This window comes from Hydractinia symbiolongicarpus, chromosome 12 (assembly GCF_029227915.1).
Source record: "Hydractinia symbiolongicarpus strain clone_291-10 chromosome 12, HSymV2.1, whole genome shotgun sequence".
NCBI lineage: Eukaryota > Metazoa > Cnidaria > Hydrozoa > Anthoathecata > Hydractiniidae > Hydractinia > Hydractinia symbiolongicarpus.
This window is the reverse complement of record NC_079886.1, coordinates 20,366,397-20,372,759: the sequence shown is the minus strand read 5'-3', so window position 1 is coordinate 20,372,759 and position 6,363 is coordinate 20,366,397.

Below are 6,363 nucleotides of genomic sequence, written 5' to 3'. Positions count from 1 at the left end.
TTACATCGTAACCGGTACCTATATGATTTCCTACTGCACAGGTTCATTTAGCATACTGAAAAATATATTTTTTACTTATCCATAACGTGTATTAGTCCTAATATAGAAAGGCTTGAGAGTTTCTAGGCTAAGGATATGAATTTCGTGAACAACAGAAATGGCCGAAAGCAAGACCTCCTTATGGCTGTTTTTAGCCAAAAAGCAGGCTGAAAACTGCACTGTCCTTGGTATTTCGCACTGTTAAACATGGCACTTTAAGATAAACTAATAGGATCATAAAATGTAGATGTAGAAGGATTTTTAAGCCAATTTCTTATTTAACACAGGCACGTCATTTTGATAATATTTTGCTCGCAAGTTTATGATTATTTTTGTCAAATACCATTCTCTGGCAGCAAATAGCAGTCATGTTTAATAAGTATCATATTTTACTCTTTTGTTACAACTGCTGGTAATTTTTTTAGATGGTCAACAAGTACGTGTCAAACAACCTATTTATGTTTGTGAGGATAAAGGTTTGTTTTTCATCTTCCCCTTTGCTTCTCACGTTATGTATCCTCTTTCATGCCTTTTTTTGTGTGGAATTAATCCTTGAAATTTAAATCAACTTACTTTGGAAAACGATATAACCTAGTCTTAAAGATTCTAGTCCTTATAATTTGTTTACCTATTTCGACGTTAAAAAGTCTGTCTAAGTGATTAATTGTTAATAGTGGTAACATTACGTTACTACAGCTACTCTGCTATACTAATTAAGTATTCTTACCTATAATTTTAAGATGTGATTATCTTTTAGACGCCTGTTTATATGCTCATAACAAGGTTCGATCATATCATGGAGTTGGAACGTTATCTGGGATGAAAGACTGGCAAAAGATGCCAAGTGGCGAATGCTGTCGAAATTTCAGATTTTCGACCGATATCAATACTGTCCTCTTTATCCAAAGTATACGAAAAGATTGTGTTGAAACAACTTATAGAATTCATCGAATCAAACAACATCTACAAGGATACTGTTAATGGGTTTCGTAAAGGTTGCGGGACAAGTACAGCACTTATGAAATTGAAAGACGATATCAAAAAAGCTATGAAAGCCAATGAACTCACATTAATGGTCTTGATAGACTTCTCGAAAGCTTTTGATACCATCTGTCACAACAAACTTATCAAGAAAATGGCTTCACAAGGTTTTTCTGCAGATTTCCTTACTTGGACACTTTCTTATCTTTCGGATAGACAACAGTTTGTGCAAATTGATAGCAATAATTCAAATCAATTACCATCATTATTCGGAGTACCGCAAGGTTCAATCCTTGGCCCCGTATTATTCAATTTATACGTCAACGATTTACAGGACGCTTTTGATGCTTCCACTATTCAATACGCAGATGATACAACGATTTATAGATCATGTAAACCAGCAAATATTGTGAATACAGAAATTTCCATTAACGATACACTAAATGAGCTTGACAAATGGGCCGAAGAAAATTCTCTTGCGGCTAATGCAGCAAAAACTAAATTCATGTTGATTTCGACCAAACGCTTGTCCAATATTCATATTCTTAATGAACACAGTTCGACTATCAAGCTAGGGAGTACTCCACTCAATCGTGTTGGGACTTGTTCACTATTGGGACTAACAATTGATGAACACTTTAAATGGAACGCACAAATCGACAAAACTTTGAAAAAATGTTATGGGAAAATATCTGTGCTACGAAAGTTGAAGAACTTCACAAGCTTCAGACTACGAAAACAGTTAATTGAAACCTTAATTTTTTCTCAAATTGATTATAACGACTTTATCATGTCGCTGACTGAAGCACAAATGAAAAGATTACAAAAACTTCAAAAAGTTGCATGTAGTTTTGTTATTGGACGTTATGCCAAAATTCAAGATATCATCAAATTAAAATGGCTCCCCATAAAGGAACGTCGTGAATTCAACTTATCGAAACTAACGTACAAAGCCATTAATTTCACCAACTGGTCAAGTTCCTGTAAAGTAAATGTACGTATAAAGCGAAACAATCTCCGAAACCAGCATGAAGTCAGCCTTCATCACTCGATCGATGGTACCTTTCAAGATGAAGCAGCGCGAGTGTTCAACAGTCTACCAGCTAACCTTCGTACTGCTGATTCCTTCAATATTTTTTCTAGAAATATTAAATCATATCTACTAGATAAGTCCGTTGCTCGCTTGTCCGATAGTTTATTCTGATAGTTTATCGAATCACTTCTTTTTTCACGCATTTTATTTCCTTTTCGATTTTTATTTTTATTTTGTTTTCTCTTTCAGTCCATATTTCGCAGCTACTGCCAATTTCTCTTTGCGATGTGTTTCCCTTTGGCTTGCGCTAACTCCCCCATGAATATTTTTTTTGTCATTTAATATTTAATATATATATAAATATATATATTTAAAATTTTATATGGATACCCTGAAATTTTACTTACTTACTTACTTACTCACTTACTTACTTACTTACTTACTTAGAATTGGGCAATCTACTTGATAGAAAATAATTGTTTTTTGCACGCTAAACGTATTCATGATGGAGAGAATTTATACGTAATATCTGGTGATCCAGAGTTTCATCGGGTCTACCAAGCTGTCCAAGAATTGTAAGTAGAAAGATGCCAAATGTGTTAAAAAGTTTTTTTCAAATTACTCTTTTCTCTTTTTTTTACAAAAAGATAAGAAAGCTGGTTTTACTAATGAAAATAGGGAGTAATAATTAACCCTTAGTACGCGCGCCTGTTTTTGAAAAGACCCTTTTTGACCGAAAAGAAACTCTCCTTTTAAGGTTTAAATTGCCATTGGCGACTGGGGAAAACATCCATACGATTTTTGTTTGATACCGTTAGGTAGCCCGTATTATTTTTTTGTTAAAACAAGTGGAGAACTTTTAATAACAATCTCTTTCTTGGGAGTTAGGGTGCTCCAACTATAGGCTCGCCGTTAAGTGTTAAAAACGTCACTATCTGTTTGGATCCATGACTTAGATATCTTTTAACTGCTATTGTTTCAGTTATGAAGAAATTAGAAACTACGACTTTGTAAATCCTGAAATCTACAAAAACAACCATGATTTATTACATACCATTGGTCATTTTACCCAAGTTGTTTGAAAGGATACAACAAAAGTGGGATGTTGTGTAGCTTTTGATAATGCATTGAAGAAAACCGTTATTGTTTGTAGATATAGCATTGGACAAAATTATGATAGCTCCATTCAAGTCCGGCCACAAGTTCAAAATGGTAATATTTTAGATTTTAGATTTTTGTAGTCTATTGTACGAGCGTAGAATTTGAATTTAAGTTTGTATATCACATATGCTAATGCAAGATATTTCATTCCAAGAAATTTATGTACTAAGATCATATATACAAATTTTGATTTAGAAAATGGCGAACTATTTATTCCGCAGTGGAAGATCTTATCTGGGCGAATGACGTGAAACCAACTATTCGACGTGTGAATCACTATACAAAATAAGAAATAAAAAACAAACGTTAGTTTTCCCTGAAAAAAAAGCCCGTAGTTTTAATTTTATTGCGCGAATTGTTTACTTGACTGTTAGTCTTCTTAAAAATGTTTTGTGGTTTAGACATTTGCCGCGTAATCTTTTTACAATCGCCTATGAAAATTTATTGTGCCACAAGTCAGTGCAACGGGAAACATTTCCATCGCAGCAAAGGAAGACATCACCGTAATTGATGCGTTCTTATCAGCTGGATGTCGGAGATAATTAATTATTAACGATGTGAAGTTTCACAAGTACTTTACGCACAAGAATTTTAAAACAATGGGATGAATGCGGGAAACAAAAGACATAATTGTAAAACGAGCGAAGGAGGGTTTTAGAGCGGATCTTCGAGAGAAGGAACAGAGTTGAAAAGTTGTAAGGAGAAACAGGACGAATTTGAACGATAAGAAATTTTGAACAGGCTTTATGAGAATAACAAATAAATATATCCTACATTATAATAAGCTTGTGTGAGTGACTATGTGAGTTTACGGCACTAAAATCACGGGTTTCTTATCGCTCATGCATTGTCTCCCTAAAGCGTGGCGTTACTCAAAAATTTACTAAACTTAAAAAAATTGCCACACGAGGGTATATTTGTTGTTTATTTTAGAAGCCGTACGGGGTCGTTATGGTTAAAATAATTTAATTTTATCCCCTGTTTACCCATTAAGCGCCGTATCTCACGGTAACAAGTTGCTTATCAACTGAAAAAGAAAACCGAAGGAAGGTTGTCTCTTTTTCAAATTAACCATGGAAAAAGTTATTTTAAACAAGGCATGGCGATGTTTACTCATCATGAGGTTATCTTAAAGCTTATTTGTTCTTCTATATTTTGCATTTTTGTGTTCTGGAACTGAGGTTGCGTCCATTTATAAAAAAAGACTATCGCATTCGAATATGAATAATTCGAATCTAAAATGTAAAAAAAAAATGTGGTTGTCGAGCGAGTATGATAATGTTGTTGTTGGAAATATTTTTTAAAAAGAAGAAAAACGTACGATGATATAACGTCACAAAGAGATAACTGATTGCAAATGTATCAGACAATTGTATACATTTTGAATTTTTTCTCTTTGGGATGAAGCGAAGTTAAAGATTGGACTTTTATTCATAGAACGCTAGCTAGCGAACTACTGAAAAAGCTAAAGTAAAGCAGGTGCGTTGTTTAGAGTAACTGGTACGTAAATGAATTAATATAGGTATATAACAACTTTTTAGCCGTTAGGCTTACAGAGCTAAACTTTTCTTTTAATATTAAGTATTAAATATTAAGTCTTGAGCCTGAACATATTTTCATTCAGCACTTTTTTTAAAAAATGTAAAAATATCCTTAGAATATGCCCAACCTCGATTGCTTGTTCTAAATATAAAAAAGAATTTGCCAATAGCTATAGCAACTTATAGCAAGCTTTATTTTATTACGGCATTATATATTTTGAGGAATAACCATGCTAAGAATATATTAAGAATAATGAGGATAGCATTTGTCAGGAAAACTTAGGACATTGAGGCTGAAACGAAAAAGCAAATCTTATCAAATTCAGCGTGTATATCCTAGAGAAAGAATTTACAAAAACTGTAAAAAGTAATTTTTCCGTTGTTACTGTTTTTAACGCTACGAAGTGGGTGAATTGCTGATTAAGATGTTACGGTATATATACAATATACCGAAATGATTCAAGATTTTATATTTCTCTTTTATGTGTTGTCAACTATTTATTTCTTATATTTCGACTATAATTTTGGGACGGAGGGTTGCTGTATGCAAGACTGAATAGCTGATTTGTTATGATGCATTACAAACTGTACATTGGGGAAATTTTGTAATAACCTTTTTGTTTGACTTACGAAATATGTTGAATTTTTGTAATGTCTGGTATACTATTTTCCCTGGTTTACTTCTGGAATTGCGAAGCAAGTGTGTCGTTTCAGCAAATTTAGCTTTTTACATAACGATTTTGTTGGACATTTTGCATTTTTTCATTTTTATATTTTTTTTTTGTTGTTGCACCTGCTTTTATTTTTAAGCGTTTTGTTTTAGCGGGTATAAGTATAAAATAATGCAAATTGTGAGTTTTAAAAATTCAAATTACTTTGTTGTATGTTTTTGCTTGTTATCCCTTACATGGATTTAATGAGAGATTCCAGTGGATTTTTTCACGGGAATTTGGCTAGTATGTATTTATTACCTATTTTGTTAGATATAATTAGGAGCAAGTTGAGAGATCGTTTTTAACAAGCTGTTACGACTGTTAAATCATCGCTTTTATCGGCAGTGTAGATCGCAAATGATTCAAGTAAAGATGTTTTACATATACTGTTCGACAAGTCTTTATTGTCTAATATACGTTGTATATCGTTACAACTGTTACAACTGTTACAAGTGTGGATTCTGCCTCAATATTGTTGTCGCCGCGCCGCGACCCTTCTAGGTTCTGCAATAGAGGGCTAAAATTTTCAGGGTTGCTTTAGCAATTTCTAGAATTCTGTTCTCTGGGTAAAAGTACAGTCAACTTTCCCAACACATACACTGCAAATGCACGTTTTTCTTGTGTAAGAACGTATTTGTTTTAACCCTATTCGGTCCGGGGTTTTTCGAGACCACCTCAATAACTTTTGATAGGGTCGTTCAAATTGAATCAAAGTTGGCACGGTTATAGTACGTCATAAAAGGAACAAAATGGCAGCAATAAATTCTTGCTTGGGTCAGCACATTTTCCGTGACGTCATCAGAAGCTTCAAATTTGGTAAAAATGCCACTATCTGCTTAAAATTTAATTACTTTTGTTCCAAAGGGAATTTTTGCATTCTGTTTGAAGTTTCTGA